Source organism: Ursus americanus, chromosome 19 (genome assembly GCF_024610735.1).
Source record: "Ursus americanus isolate L20-20 chromosome 19, mUrsAme1.1.p, whole genome shotgun sequence".
NCBI classification, from domain to species: Eukaryota; Metazoa; Chordata; class Mammalia; order Carnivora; family Ursidae; genus Ursus; species Ursus americanus.
In genome coordinates, this window is record NC_142145.1 from 20348034 (window position 1) to 20365041 (window position 17008).

At 41.8% G+C, this 17008-nt stretch overlaps 1 protein-coding gene across 7 annotated transcripts in view; it reads left to right on the plus strand.

The window, feature by feature from the left end:
• LOC123787403 (uncharacterized) overlaps positions 1-17008 on the plus strand; it is a 426574-nt gene that overhangs the window by 147969 nt on the left and 261597 nt on the right. For all 7 annotated transcript variants that reach the window (XR_015727625.1, XR_015727626.1, XM_087869793.1 and 4 more), the window contains one exon: positions 144-321. The gene's annotated coding sequence lies outside the window, so the exon portion shown is untranslated. The remainder of the gene's footprint in view (positions 1-143; positions 322-17008) is intronic.

The following is a 17008-nucleotide window of genomic DNA, read 5'->3' on the forward strand; positions in this document are numbered from 1 at the left end:
AGATGGAGCTGACACAGCTGTCTGGGATGCCAGGTGGAGGGAGGGAATTTAGACCCAAGTGAGAACAACATCTTCTCAGTTAGCAAATGTACCATCTGCTCCTCTATGATTGTTTTTAAAAGGAGGCACTTTAACTCTTTCAGGGAACAGCTTTCCAGGACAGCCGCTGGTATTCAAGTCACCTGAAGGAATGTGAGCGGGTTTCAAGGGAGCAGTGTATTCCCTTTTCACTGACGTGAGCAGGAAAAGAACATGGAGCAGCGTGTGTGCACCTGGAATAGGATCAAGACTCACTTGACACCTGTGAAGAGGCCAGTAAAAGTAAGAGTTGTCTCATTTTTGATGGGAAGCTAAGATAGCCAAGCCAAAGACCTGGTCTGTGTGATGTAAAACCGAATGCTGGCGAGGGAGGGACACACAACCAGGTGGTTTCAGTTAATTCTGGAGAATCTTCACAAACAAATGGTAGTACAGTTTTCATTCGCTCTGTTGCTGTGTGTTGCTGCTCAGCCATTTGGAGTGGAATTTTCCACCTGAACCAATAGATTAACGCATGTTTATTCAGCTAATCCGTTGTGCTTTTTTGTGTCACCTGCTATTCCTTTCAGCAAACTGTTTGTGTATTTAAATAAACCTTTGTGTTAGGTACTATTAAAGACACAAGGGCAAATAAGATAAAGCTCCTCTGTGTCACGTGTTTTGCCTGGTGGAGGAATCAGACACATGCATAAATAATTCTCACATAAAATGAGATTTTGGCAATTTCTGAGAGCTCCTTCTCTGTGTGCTTTGGTGTTGTCTGAATCCGGGCTAAAGAGTGAGATGGGAACTCCATCCTTTTCTGATTGAATTTATTCCTGCCACTCCATCTCAAATTCTTTAACAGACTTCAACTTATCTAAGTCCCAAGTTCCCTGCTTTAACAGCTAGAATAGAAAAAAGGTAAGTTCTGGAGGTGGGGGAGGGAGGGACAAATTGGGAAGAGGGATAAGGAAAGCTGCATGTATAGAAAGACTAGCTGATATAAGAAAAGGGGTCTTAAAGTCATTTAGTCCTCAGGTTGATTCTGAGGAAACAAAGATGGTTGTGCTGTGGGGGAGACACACAGGGTGAGTTGGAGGGCATGTGACCCAGAGAGGTGGTGCATTATGGGAACGAGGAGCGGGACTCTGATTAGTTCTCTGTCTTGGGACGGGGCGGGGGAGCTGGCTGCTATTAATCCCTCTTTCCACTTACTGGTTTACAGAGGAGTGTGGAACTGACCAATATATGCACTTGAGTCTGATGAGTGCTCTTTTGAAATTTTGGAATCTCGCGGCAAGTCGGTGAAGGGGTGGGCATGGCGGTCCTGTTCCTTAAGGACCGCTGCTGGTGGGAAGCACAGGAACACTGTGCCATAAAGAATTCTCCTGCCAGTCTTTCTTCCCTGTGAATGATTTCCTGTTCTGTTCATACAATACTCACATTTGCGCCTTGTTTGCTTTGTTTGTTTTCTGCTGCCGTGGGTGGTATTTCCTGTGCTTTGGTCATGGAGGTGGTTTTTAAAAACTTGTTCCTGTGGTCAGACTGAAGTCTGAGCTGAAAATGAATCTTCCTTTTGGCAGAAATACCTTCTATGTAGCACTTTTCCATCATCCTCTTGTTGACAACCAATCCAGAGTTTGCTGTTTATCCTGTTCTCTTCCTATTTTTATCTGAGCCACATTTGAAAAAGTGAAAATGTTTATATATACAGGAGAAAGACAATAATAGCAGTAGCCCACACTCACTTTCCTCAGCTGTTATTCCCATGCTTTGTACACAATTTTTAAAAAAGATTTACTTATTTATTTTGGGGGGGAGGGGGGAGACGGTGTGCATGGGGTGGGAGGGGCAGAAGGTGAGGGAGAATCCCAGGCAGACTCCTTGCTGAGCTCAGAGCCCAATGTGGGGCTCAATCCCACAACGCTGAGATCACGACCTTGGCTGAAATCAAGTCAGATGCTCAACTGACTGAACTGCCTGGGTGTAGAATTCTTTGATATGGAAAGCTCTGGAGGACAATGGCAACATAGACATGACCCATGTGACTGGTTAAGCTGTGGTATACTAGGGTGCATTAGTGTCTCAGGATTGTGTCTCTGGAAACATGGGGCTAGGTCTCTGCCAGCCCTTGCCTTGCCCACCAGAATGTGACTGATTGATTGTTCTGAGCTGGACACCTGGCCAACAGTGAGGAAATACAAATCTTTCTTTTATAAACTAAAGTTCATAATCTAAGAGAGGATTATTGGTTAACAAATGAGTAATCTTTACAGCTCCTAGGAGGGTCCTGGAACTTGTTCTGCTGAGGTCCTGGAGGGGAAAGCTGAGTGAGGAAATGTCTGATGTGGAAAGGAGAAAAAGAAGAGGGGAAAAGAGAGAAAAGGAAAAGAAAAAGGAAAAAGAGACCTGAGTTTCTGTTCTGTTTTCTTCTTTTCTTCCTCTTTCCCCTTAGGCCTGTGCCCTCTCTTTTATAGTCTCCCTCCCCCTCCAACCTCTTCTAGACTAGTTCCTCATCTTTTATCTTGTGTATATATCTAGCCTCTCTTGGCTTTTCCAGTTTGTCACTTCTGCCCATTATCACCATTATCACCAGCCAGCCCCACTGAAGCAGACTCTTTTCTCAGAATGGTTTCCTGTCTTCTTTGTTCCTTCGGTGGAGGGGCATCTTCTGCATTCTCTGTAGTGTTAGGGAGACTGTCAGTCATTGGAACCCACCTTTTGCAGGATGGTCGATGAGAGTAACTCATCCCTCTGGCCAAAGAGTTTGGTTCAGGGATGGATGCGTGACCATTTGACCCAAAGAGAGTGATCAAAGTCTTCCTTGGGAGTGGTCATAGAGAAAGAAGTTCTTTTTCCATTGAGGTTGCTAAACTGGGCTAGGGAAAAGCCTGTCATGGCCATTTTCTCTGCCACTTAGGGGGCTGCTCTGGAACGTAAAGCCAAGAATTAAAAACAGAGCTATGGATGGAAAAGGAGAAATAGCTTAGACTGGATTCCTGGATCTCTACTCATAACTAAAATCTGTTCAACACCTGAATTTCCCAGATACAGGATCTAAGAAATATCCTTTATGTTTAAGCTAGCGTCCGTTGGGTTTCTGTTATGAACTGATGAGTACCACAAAGATCAAATGACCAGCCAAGTAGTAGAGCTTTTTAGAAGTTTCCTCAGTTTAACTAGAATTGGTTCTCATTAGTTGCTACCAATGGAATCTCAACCAATACTCTAGGAAAGTGATGTATTTGGAGACAACCGCCTAAACTACCATGGCCAGTGGTCTACATTGGCGTTGTCCAAGTCTCAAATACAATCCCATGGGTTGTTTATAAGGATTGTTTAACTGGCCTCTTGTCCACTCTCATCTTCTTCATTTATATAACTCATTATTTGTGTTAGATATTGCCTGTTAATACCACTATCCCTGCTCTTCTTTTCCTTTTCTTTGCATTCTGGGGTTAAAAGCCTGGAAATTAAATTTCTCAAAGTCCTAATCAGCAGGGTTCCAGTTCGATTCGGCCAATGAGGGTCACTTTGGTGAGGTCCAGAAGGCTTCTGGAAGGTTCAAGCCAGTCCTCTGTAACATCAGCCAAGGAAAGGCGTGTGGGTGTCAGCAGGTGGCAGATGTGAGTTTTTGCGAGTGGTTTTTGGGGTCCTCCTGAAAGGAGGACATCATTGGGTGGCAGCTTCCTGCTGTTTCTAAGCATCTGCCCAAAGACTGACTACTGGAGCTATAGGTAGCTGAAATCATGGGCTACCCTCGATTCCTGACTTTTCTGATTTCCTGAAAGCCGGCAGCCCTCCTGACCATTGTCCTTGTAGCCCTCCCAATGTTTTAGAAGCCTTCAATTTCCTGTGTTTAATCTTTTCTTAATTGAGATACCTTGAGTGTCTTCTGTATTTCTGACCAAGCCCTGACTACATCATTTTATTATCTTGTATTATGATACAAAGACTTGATTACTTGTAGAAAGATCAAGAAAGATCATGTGGTGATGGTCAAAATTATCATCCTTCAACTCTAAAAATCATGAAACCACTACTGTCTCTTTTACTGCTGGAGTGGAAGTATTTATCAAATCTAATCCACTCTGAAGGGCCTGAGAGGAAATAATCTGCTCCATTATCCACTCAGAAGGCTAAGTCTCTTTAGGAGGTAGTATTCTAAGTGTTACTTGTCTGGATGGGAAGAACTCATCATGCATGTCTTCTGAATGCTAGTTGTAAATGAAGGGGAAAGAGGGCCATTAGCCAAAATTGCAAATTAAAAAGGCAGTGCTCTGGCTTTGGGGATTTGATCGGTCCAAGTGCTTAGAAAAGTGGAATCTTCTGGTTTCTCTTTAAGGGCTTTGCTGAATCTTGCCTTTGAATGTCATGAACATGCCATTGCCATCTTTTGGTTATTTCTAGAGTGTTTTAATCAGAGTAAGTTAGGCTATGTTGTGGTTATAAATAACCCCAAAATTTCAGGAGTTTAACTCAATACAGGTTTATTTTTCACTCCTGCTACTGCCGGTCTACCATTGCCGAGGTAGTTCTCCTGGGCAGCATTTCTTCCAGCAGTGGTGCGGGGATCTAGGCTCTTTCAGTGGTGTGATAATGCCACTCTCAAACCTTTACTGTCTCCACAGAAGGGGTGAGAGAGGGCTGGGATCACACAGAGGGTTCGTTTTCAGGCCTAGATGTGGCAAATATCACTGCAACTTATTTTCCGTTGGCTGGATCCCAGATTTAAGGTCCCAGTCTAACCACAGGGAGGCCTGGCAGTGTGGTCTTCCTGTGTTATTAATAAGCATGCAGGGGCGCCTGGGTGGCTCAGTTGTTAAGCGTCTGCCTTCGGCTCAGGTCATGATCCCAGGGTCCTGGGATGAAGCCCTGCATCGGGCTCCCTGCTCCGCGCGCGGGAAGCCTGCTTCTCCCTCTGCCTCTGCCCCTCCCCCTACTTTTGCTCTCTCTCTTTCTCTCTGTCTCTTCTCTCTTGCTGTCTCTCTCTCTGTCAAATAAATAAATAAAATCTTGAAAAAAAAAAAAAAGCATCCAGCTACTGGCGGCTGGATTCTGCCAGAGAGCCGTCCCTTCCATGTTGCATTTTGCTCTCACCTCACAAACCTCAGCATACTTCAACGTTATTTTCGCTCCTCACAGGGTTCTTTCACTCATACTATTTCCTTTCTCTAGATCAGCTGCATGCACCCTCATTTTTCTTATTTGAATGATGTCAGAATAAACACAGACCCTGTGTTGGTATGTTGAATCCTATCGATGAGAGCAATCAGTGATTTAGGCTCTCTGGTTATCTTCACTGTATTGCGAGAACAGGAAGGCTCACTCTGCTGCCTCACGATGAAGCATTTCCTGGTCTCTCCATCCTCAGTATTCTTTTTGACTCTCTAGAACAAGTAGCAGCTGTAGTTCATACTGGTGGTTCCCAAACTTTATGTGCATCAGTATTACCTCAAAAGCGTATTAAAACAGATATTGCCAGGCCCTTACCCTAGAGTTTCAGATTTGGTTTGGTATGAGGTGGGGTCTGAGAATTTGCATTTCTATAAATTCCCAAGTGATGCTGATGTTTTGAGAACCACTGGTGGATACCAAATATTTTAGTGTGAAATTTTGTGTCATCTCGAATTATTTGCTATTTTTCTCACATTCAGAGCAATGCATTTGAGTACCTACTGTGTGCAAGACCTTATGCCACCTGGTGTTAGAGGTCATCAGTTATATCTCAAGGACATTGTTCTTATTTTTCGTATCCTGTATCATGTTAGTAGGTATTCAGTATAGTAGATATACTTATTAATTGATTGGTGTGAACCAGTACAGTAGACTTCTACTGTCTCATCTTTTCTTAAGACGATGAATGATTTTCAGAATGAACATAGACTGTGTGCAAACATGGCATTTGGGACTGCTTACGAAAACTTGTGATGTCGTCTTTTGACCTCTGGGATTGTCTTAATGGGAATAAGGCAGCCTTACTATTATGTTAATATTCTAAAGCAATACAATAAACATGGCATGTGACTTGTTCAATTTCATGTCCTTGGAAATCATTAGTCAAAGGTATTGCAGAAACATTATAATTAGACCTGGCTCTTACTTAAAAGACATTTGACTTTACATAGCTATTAATGGAAGTAAGTTACAAATCCTCCAGAATATGTTTAAGTAACTAGATAAAGAGGCTCTGAGATTTTAATTTTGCCCTAATACTTAGTGCCCAAGGTGAATTTTACTCCCGAGTATTGATCCTGTTTTATTTTAATGTTCAGTATGTTTGCCATGGGATATTTTAGCTCCACAAAGGACCCATGAGTTGAAAGTCATGTAATGTTCCATAACAATAGCAGCTACCCAGAAACGATGATTGTTCTGGTGATATTTAAAGTTGGATTCAGTTTCCTGAAGAATTTTACAACTAATTTTCTTATATAATATAAAATTTGGGCCTAACTTCACTTTAGTAGTAAAAATCAAATCTTATTTGCACTATTGATAGAAGTTGTAAATAATGTGAATTTCATGGTCTACAAATTGTTTTAAGTTTCTTTGAAACATTTTTGTAGATGAGGCAGAAAACTTCATATTTACACAATATAATCATTTTACTCTTATGCCAGAGTAAGTAGCACTGTCCTCTTTCTCTTTTTTTCTCCCACTAATTTTTTTTTTTCCTGTTTAACATGTTCTAACCCATGTTCAAGTTGCAAAAGAATGTTCAAAGTTGTTGGGAACATGCCATGGGAAGAAACTTTCTATTTAATTTTATTTCACTTTTATTTCCAGCTCTATGGAAGAACAGCCTCTGGCTTTTTCTTTAGCACTGCAATTTTTTTCCTTCTCAAATTGGTACTGCTTTTGATCTTCTAGAGTTCTACAAGGGAATAAATATGCATGTAGATAAAAAGGAGCATACGAATGAAATATATTTAGACCTTCTGAGACCTTTGACAATATTTGCATAAAGAACTTATTAAAAGTTGAATCACTAGCATTGCCTATACTATTTCGTCAATGGCGGCAACCAGCTTAAAGTATAGAAAATAGAACAATAAGGGAAAATAACAATTTTTCCTCTCTGAGAGGAAAAAATGAATTCATAGGCATCAATTCTATAGTAAATTAGGGGTAATGATGTCTAAAGTAAGTGGGTAAGCTTTGAAGAGAATACCTTGCTCTTCCAGATTCTAAGTTAGTTTGCATATTTTGAGGCTACATGAATGCTAAGAAAATTGACAGAAGAGTATGTGTGGATACTTATAGGGGAATATGTTTTAGGATAAATTCTCACTTCTCATTCTGAGGAAATTCTTGGTTAAATAAAATTAAACTGAGGTTTATATTGTAGAGCATTGTCAATATCTGAGTACAGATAGAATATCTAGTGTTTCTCAAATTTACTTGATCATGGAACACTTTTACCTCCAAGTACTCAATAATTCATGAGATGCTGGCATCTTTAGGTCACAATTCTGGAAATGCTGATCTAAGTTACTGTTACTAGGTGAACACGATTCTTAAGAGCCATTATAGTATGTTAATGAAACAATCATCCTGAGTATTAAATGATCGAGTAGTGTTGAGAAATATCAAAAAGGATATTTAAGACAAAGTAGAAACTGGTGTACCTTATTTATAACTAAAAATCATGGTTCTTTGGCGCCTAATGTATCAGGCAAAAGGGTTCTGGCTAATAGTAATTGCTTTTCTAGATTTACCCTCCCCCCCCACCCCAAGAACTTTGGTTCTTTAATTTTCTCCTTTCTTTCCATCATCATCAATCTTGTGCTCACTAGAGGTTTACTCCCGTCATTATATACATGAAACCTACTGACAATGCCCTTCCTTGTCACCAGAGCATCCTCCGGCTGCCTCTCCTTTCTATTCCTTTCATAATCAAACTTGTCAAAACACTTGTTTACACAAGCGGACTCAGTTTTCTCACCTCCTGTTCACACTCCAATCTAGTTTCCACCTCTACCGCTCTACCAAAACAGCTCTTTTCAAAGTCATCAATGACCAAGGGGGCATGTAGCTTATTGCCAATGAGCTGCTGAGAATGAAGGGAGGCACTATTAACAATCCTGAGTGGGTAAGAGGCGTTACCTGCACTACTGTCCTAATGCCTGGGAGTCACTGATGAGAGCCACTCCCAGGCATGTTAGTCCTTGGAGTTTCTGGGCTGCCTTGCTCAATTCAAGGAAGACTTTGGTTGCTGGCGTTTGTTCTTGGAAGCCTGCGTTAGGTATGCAGTAGTCCCCCATCGTCTGCCGTTTCTTGTTTTTCTGATTCGGTGACCCACGGTCAGCTGTGGACTAGAAATGGATGATCCCCTTCTGACATACTGTCAGAAGGTCAGCAGTAGCCTAACACTGCGTCACAATGTCTGCGTCATTCACCTCACTTCATCTCATCACGTAGGCATTTTATTATCATCATCATCAGAAGGGAGAGAGAGCACATTCACATAACTTTTATTACAGTGTATTGTTGTAATTGTTCTATTTTTATTATTAGTTCTTATTTTTAATCTCTTACTGTGCTTAATTTATAAGTTAAACTTTATTATAGATAAGTATGTATAGGAAAAACAGTATGTATAGGGTTCAGTCCTGTCTGGGGCTTCAGGTATCCACTGGGAGTCTTGGAATGTACCCCTTCCCACACGAGGCAGGGAATGACTACAGCGTGGTGAGTGCAGAAGGCACGTGGGCGGGTATCAACAACATCTGTGACGGCCAAGCAGCAGGATAAGGCTGGATCATCTTCTGGTATGAATGACTTTAAACTTCTTGCTTTTAGTAAACTCTCATCTGCTCAGCAATCAAGCCACACGGTCTAACTATAATCTGGCCAAGGAGGCTCAGTGAATGAATCTGAAGGATTTGGAAGTCCTAAAATTCTTTTTTTTTTTTTTTTTAAAGATTTTATTTATTTATTCGACAGAGAGAGAGACAGCCAGCGAGAGAGGGAACACAGCAGGGGGAGTGGGAGAGGAAGAAGCAGGCTCATAGCGGAGGAGCCTGATGTGGGGCTTGATCCCATAACGCTGGGATCACGCCCTGAGCCGAAGGCAGACGCTTAACGACTGCGCCACCCAGGCGCCCCTGGAAGTCCTAAAATTCTTAAACTTGCTTCCATGCCCTTGAATTTAGATAGACGATAGAATGGTAAACCCTGACAGGGAGAGAAGTTTATTGTGAGGGTTGAGACAGTGCCAGCATCTGGCTGATGATAATGAAGAATTTAATGCACCAGTTGGCAGCAGTGCCAAGAAACTGGAAAACTCCACAGCTGGGGTCTGTTCCTCAGCCAGCTCCTTAAGCTCAGGATCACCAACACTGTCCTTTTGCAAATAACTCCTTAAAGGGTTCCCCAGCTTGGGAGATCACAGTCATCCACCGTGACTTCCTAGCTCAGCGTGTCCTACCTTACTGGTTCTTCTGAGAGTGCAGTCCGACCTAATCTTGTGTTCAGACTGGTAACATTGCCTTGCTGTGGCAAGAAACACTTCAGATGGTTAGGCTTGCCCCTCTTTCCTGGGAGAGAGTGAGGGAGCAGGAAGGAGAGGGTGAGAGGCATCCTGGGTACACCAGATTCCGCCTGGAGTCGTCTTGTTGACACGTCGCTTTCCGAGGCTGCTGTCTAATGTACCGTAGTCAGGAGCAAGCAGGTGGCCAAGTGCAGTGGAAAGAGCCTGGACTTTGTGGTTAGAGAGAGTAGGTTTCAATTCTTGCTCTTCACCTTATCCACTCTCCAGTCCTGGAGAGGTTAGCTCTCTGTACCTCAGATTCTTATCTCTAGTGTGGACATGCTAAGACTTACCTAATAGGTGTGCCAATAATAACAATAATAAAAGTAATAAAAGTGATGCCTTTTGTCAAAATAAGTGCTCTGTGTCTTCCAATCTATCTTGAGAAGTAATCAAACCAGAAATAGAAGAATTAGGGTGCCAATGGCTCAGTCATTAGGTGTCCTCTTTCGGCTCAGGTCATGATCCCAGCATCCTGGGATCGAGCCCCACATTGGGTTCCCTGCTCAGTGGGAAGCCTGCTTCTCCCTCTCCCACTCCTCCTGCTTGTGTTCCCTGTCTTGCTGTCTCTCTTTCTGTCAAAAAATAAATAAAATCTTAAAAAAAAAAGAAATAGAAGAAAGACTCCTATCGTTTGAAATACAAACTCAAGAATAGTGTTTCTGAGCCAGGAGAGATAAGGGTGACCAATCCAGAACTATCTCCACCACATCTTTCCTGGAAGAGTTGCATTCATCTGTCCAGTTATGGCCTAATATAGTTGCAAGGCAGGATTATACTGGGCTATATTTTTTTCCTGTTTAACTATAATTCCCTTCCAAAGGTTGCTATCAATAAAACCCCCCAAATAAATGGAGTTTCCTTCTCACTATGGATTTTTTGTGTTAGAAAATGTGCAGTCCTACAGTTGTTCAATGTGATCACTGGATAGATCAGGCTTGTTTGCCAGGGAGGCCAATATGGTAGCTGGTGATTGAATTTCATGCATGGGATATCAAACAGACAAACAAACAAACAAAAATTTAATTAAGAAATAGCCCATCAAAAGAATTGAGGACTAAATTAAGTCAAGGCTGCTTCTGCCCTGGGAGCATCTCATAGATGCTTCTTGTGCTGTGTGGACTTAACTTTTAACTTGCCTCTCTAAGCCTTGGTTTCCCAGGTGTAAAATTCAGAAATTAGGTAACCTTTAATTAGATAATCTTTAATGTCTTTTCCTGACATTTTAAGTGTATGAAACTTGGAGTAAGGTGGGGCAGAGCTCACAATTATTTAGGTACTAAGTGGGACTGTTACCAGGCCAATTTCCTCAGAAACATTAATACATTTTTGTGTGCACAAAGCACCGATCTCTCAAGAGCATTTTTTCAGGGTTCTGGTCACAAGTTATAAAAATCCGCATGGCTGATTTAAGCAGCAAAGAAATTATTAAAAGAAATTTAGTGAGCCGGTAAAATTGCTGGGATAGTTAAAGAACAAGACTTGGGGCTACATAGTTGAGGCAATACTTCAAATGACTGGTGTAGTAACATTCTAATGTTACTGCTGAGCGCTGTTTCCACAGCTTCCCCTGCTGATGGCATGCTCTTGGACACTGGATGTAGCCACTGCAGTCTCTGGTACCTGCGTGTGCTTGCCAACATTGCCTCCACCTATTGTCAGAAAAGATTCTACGTGGTCGTTGATTTCTAAGTAATGGTCAGAAGCAAGTGCTCTGATTGGTGGAGCTTAGGTTATAAGGTCATGCCCTAGCTGCAAAGGAGTCTGGGAAAGTGGTATCATGCTGCTTCAGCTTCTGAAGAGGGAAGAAGGCTGTGCCTTCCACCAAGACTCAGTAGATGGAAGATTTTCCAGACATAGGGAGTGGTTCAGAGGCTGGAAGAATGACAGACTCTTCAAGAAAATGTTCAGAAAAGATGGCAAGTATCCTCCTCAGTCCATTTGGAGAGTGCCTCCCATTTCATATCACAACAGGAGCCTTTTACAAAGAAGCAACAGATTTTTCATCTGTCACCAAATTTTATTCTCTTTGCATGAAACCATCAGAATGTCATAAACATTAGTTTTGAGAAGGAAAAAAATTTCCATATTTGTCTATTTCATTATATCTATTTTTCAGTTGTTTTAAAAACATTAAGCCCATCAAAATTAGCACCAACCTTTTCTTGTAAAACTGGAATCCAGTATGAAACAAGATACACTCTCTGCACTTATGACCTTAAAGATTATTTTCCTTAAGGGGACTGTATTCATTGTGAGTGATTACGCAGTGAAATAACTTAAAGCCTGACAAGGAATATCGTTTTTGTGCTTCTGGGATCTGGGCCCCCTGAAAAAATATTATCACCGAGACCATCCTTTGGCAATTGCAGAGTAGGGAAGGCTTTAGGGCCCTTGTTTTCTATTTCCTTCACTTCGATGATAATTATTCTCAGGAAACGATTTCATAAAACTTAATTTATACCATGCAGTCATTTATGTAAATGACTGTTGAAGTCTAATGGGCACTTCTTGGTCTTTTAGCTCTGATTCTGTCCTTAAAAGAGCACTCAGGTTATGAGGACCCACCATCAGATCTGGCCAGCATGGCTGTGGGAGATAAATTGTGTGGAGTTGAGGAGGAGAGGTGATGTGATCTGTAGGTGCTGAAGGAAGTGAGCTCACTGTGTCAGACAAATAGTTAAATATCTATGATTTTTAAAAATGCGTATGTCTGCTATCTTTCATAGTAATGTATTATAGTCCACATCTCATAGATGAAGAAATAAGTCTCAGTGAGATTAGAAAAACTCATTCTAGGCAACAGAATAATGGTCTCTCTTAGACGTCTCTGTGCTAATCCCTACAATCTTGAATATGTTAGAGTATGTGGTAAAGGAGAATTAAGCTTGCAGATGGAATTAAGGAATTAATCAGCTGAGTTTCAGGTAAGGAGATTATCTTGGGTGGAGTCACAAGGGTTCCTTAAGGTGGAAAAGGGAGGACCAGAGCAACAGAGAGGTCTGAAGATGTTCTGCTGTCGGTGTTGAAGGGGGGGGGGGGGCACAAACCAAAGAATGCAGGTGGCTTCCGGAAGCTGGAAAAGGCAAAGACACGGATTCTCCTCTAGAGTCTCCAGAAGGAATTGGCCCTACTGACTCCTTGATTTTAGCCCAGTGAGACCCATGTTGGACTTCTGACCTCCAGTCTTGAAAGTTAGTGGATTTTCGTTGTTTGAAGACACTCAATGTGTGCTGATTTGTTCCAGCAGCAAGAAATTATTTGTGATATTTGTGATAGCAGAAATGAATTGGTACAGCCACACAACAGTTAAATGTAAAGGCAGGATTCAGAGTCCAAATCCTGAATTCTTTCAGTGCAGTTCAAAGGTGAAAATCAAAAGACATGGTTAAAAAGGGGCTCCTGTTTAGGTAAGAAGTCATAAGAGGCCAAGAACAAGATAGAAGGGGTCTCAAGAGATGGAAGCTGAAAATTATGGTATTTTGGGGGTGTTATTAGAAGATGGTATTAAAAATATCATTTGGCCCAGAAGTCCTGAGCCAACTGAATCCTGCTTTTGGCCTCTCTTCCTTGGAGTGAAGCAAGGCAAAGCAAGCAGATGTGCACTGCTTCCAGCAAGAATGTAAGCTCCAAGGGGGCAAGACTTCTGCATTATTCCACTCCTGACAATGGGGCCAGGAACATACCATGTGTACAGTACATATTGACTGTACTAATGAATAAGTGAATAAGTGAATGATGCTTTGGCTTCAAGCCCTCATATCCAGTGAGTTAATCTGGATGAGCTGGGTGATCCCTCCTCTCCTCCAGCGCTAGGAAAGCCTTCAGCAGCTTTGAATTCAATTCAGCCAGAAGGTCTGCTCTATTTTCATCCCAGTGACCAAGCCTGAATTTCACATCTCTTAATAATACCGATAGCTAACACTTAAATAGCATTTGACACAGTTTTAAGTGATTTACCTTTATTATTCCATATGTTATATATTCATGTTTTAATTCACAGCATTTGATTTTGTTCTCCAGGTGAGGAAACTTTAAGTACCCAAAGTTCATGAGAGTCGTTCACATTTAACAGCTCGTTCGTGGTGAAACTGGTTTGAGTCCAGGCAGTCAGGCCCCAGATTTCATGTTCTTTACTACTTTGTAGCGAAATAGAAGAGAGCCTGCTGGCCCCTGGTCTCAGGTAGGTAGGGCTGAGCTTGCACAGGTGTCCCGCCATATTTGACCTGACTGTGTGGAGGACAGAAAGCAAATGTGGGGAGGAGTAGCACTCCTCAGGTCTGTGTGAAGGTTGTCCCGCTTTTAGCATTTGACCACTGCTTGTACAGAGCAGAAGGACGGTACTAGAGTAGAGGCAGGGTTCAGGTCACATCTAGCCTGGCACATGCGTGTGCGTGTGTTTACATGTATGTGTGACGTGGGAGAGCAGTAAGAGAGCATAAGCAAGGAGGCTGAAGAAAAGGAGAGTGCTGTCTGTGCAGTAATGGGCTGGAGAGAGAGCTTCCTACGACTGGAGAAGCAGCTGCCTGCCTTTTAGACACTCTTGCCCTCAGGGAAGCAGGAGAGAAGCAAAAGACCAAAACCTTAGGATCTTAACCTTTCAATCTGTAGTGAAAGCTCCACTCATCCAATAAAAATGTCTTCAAACTTGGCACTCACTGGGGAATTAGATAAAATGTGTGAGGAAGAAGAGCCACAAACCCCTCTCCTGGTGGGCAAACCAGAGAAACAAAGTGGGCGTTCCTTTTCAGCCCTCGGGGAAGAGTACCAATGGAAGCCTCTTCACTTCTTGTACCGCCTTCAGCCGCGTCCTGCACTGTGCGGGACTCCTGCCTATGCACGTGGACAGCGCTGCTCCCGTCTTTGTTCCACTCTTACCTGCGCAAAGAGTTGCCCCTTGGTCATCCTTCCAGTGACCTTGTCAACCTCAGAAGAATGGCTGGGAGGAAGGGCAGGCCCTGGAAGTAGACCCCTTTGGGCATGGATTTCCTGTGTCCCATGAGTGGGAGTGGGTCCTCGGAGCTTGACCTGGAAGGGGGATACAGGCTTTAAGGGGGCACTCCCCCCTGCTCTATGCACTTGGCATTCTGTTGTAAGGGGCGTGATCACAGTAGGGCCAGAGCAGTCGCCCCCGAAAGCAATGCTTTCCAAATATGAATGTGCGTACATATCACCTGAATCTTATTAAAATAAGATTCTTGGGCTTAACTGTAGATGTAGACCTTCTGATTCAGTGCACGTTTATAACAAGCATCCGGGTGATGCTCGTGCTGTAGGTGGAGCAACAGTATAAGGAGGAGAGTCCCGGGCAGGAGCCGTGGATGCTTAGGACTGAGGACTAGACTACACAGAAACCCTGTGAAACCTGGTCTCAGAGTGGTCCTTCATCTGATGTCAGGATTGTAGCCATAATTTTAGTGAAGGATCTGGAGTGAGGATGGACTGTTGAAAAAGAAACTTGGGGCAGACGCCAACTATCAGTACTGGTCAAAAGGTCACATGGGGCTAGCAGCACTAGTGACTGATGCTGAATTTTAAAGGGAAGTGACCAAGGTGAACAAACAGAACCTGCCTCGTGGGGGTTACTGCTGGTATTGGGAATGGAAAGGGAGCAAGGTGGAGACACGTTGGCCCCAGTTTTGTGTAGGAGAAATGATGGGGAAATCAAGAAAAAGACCAGACCTAATATTTAGAGCTCCATCTAGACTATAATGAAAAGTTCCATGTTGAACTAAAGACAATGGAATGAAGCATTAAATGTTAACTTTGCAGATTCATCAAGATGGGAAGAAAGAGAAACATTTGGGAAAAATTGAGGGAGGTGTAGTCCTAGATGGCTGTCTTCTGCTGCCATATGGTTGGATCTAGTTGTTCTAAACACTTTAAGCTGCTAAAAAGATTAGTTTGTCTGCCTAACAGGTGACATGTAACTAAAGCTGTCACATCGAAGGGCTTATATCTGTAGTTATGTGTTTTATTCTCCTTAGAAAAAATATTGAGAACAAGCAACCCTTTCTTCCCAAAGGAATCTCCACTTGAACTCTGGGTGAAATGGGTTTCCTAGGAAACAGATCTCATGGATGATGCTAGAGCTCAGTCATTTATGTCCTGAAAATGAGTCAGTGGAGCTTTTCATAATGTCAACTCTACCATCCGTTCCATTCTCAATTGAGCATGTGCTAAGAATTCGAAAGAGACATTTACCAGTTGATCACAACTTAAAAGCCTTTACTTATTAGCGATATGACCATGGTTGTGGGGCTAGCAGAATTTTAAAAATAATTTTATTTTATTTTCTATTGTTGTAATAATTTTTTGTAATCCAAAATTCATTTGATTTATTTACCCATATATTTACCATGTTCATTGCTTTCTAATCTGCCTGAATCCCAGAGGCACCATCTGTTTTTTTTGTTTGTTTGTTTTAGTCTAAAGAAATTAAGCCATTAAGAACTACCATTAAGAGTTGATTTTAGATGAGTCTGCAAGTGACAAGTTTTCTCAGATTTTATGTGCCTGAACATGTCTTTGTCTCTCATTCTCTACGTTGAAATTTTTTCTCCATAGCAAATTCTAGATTGACAATTGGTTTTCTTTTAGACATTTCTCATTGTTTTCTAGCTCCCATTGTTGCTGTTAAGAATTCAACAAGTTCTCAGATTCCTGCTCCAATGAAGGTAATCTGTCTTTTATTCTATGGCTGCCTTAATATTTTATTTTTGTCTTTGTTTTTGTTTTGTTTTGTTTTGGTAGTTTCATATAGGCAAGAGGCTTCTTGAATCACTGGATTATGTATTTTATTAGTGCGGGAAATTTTCAATCATCATTTCTTCAAATATTGCCCCCTTCTTGACTCTCTAGGACTCCAGTTAAACACTGATACATTATCTCATTACATCAACTAAATCTCTTCCTTCTATTATGACTTTACTTTTTTGTTGTTATTTTTCTGGTTTTCTTTATGAATAGTCTCCTTTGACCTGTCTGAAAATTCATTAGTTTTCTCTTTTCTTGTAGCTTGTGTCTGAAGCCCATCCAGTAAGTTGTTAGTTTTGGCTTTTTTCCATTTTGTAAATTCAAACTGATGATTTTGTAGCTCAGTGATGCTACTTATATAGCTTCCAATTCCTTGTTGACATTTTAGTGTTTTGCCTTTTTATTTATGAGCATAACAAACGCAGTTAGAATCTGATGATTCCAGTGTCTGGGTTCCAATAAACAATTTCTTTTGTCTTTTCTTTCTGTTGATTATGACTCATGTTTTGTCCAAAGGGGAACAGTTCTTTGTTTCCTGGACATACATTTAAGAAGTCACAAATATAAGTAATTTGATACCTAGAGTGATATTGGCTTTCTCCGGAGAGGACTTGTTATTGCCTCTTTCAGGGACCTGAAGGTGCTAACAGTCTATGAACAAGGCTTGGGTTTCTGTTGGTCACCTAGATGACCCCC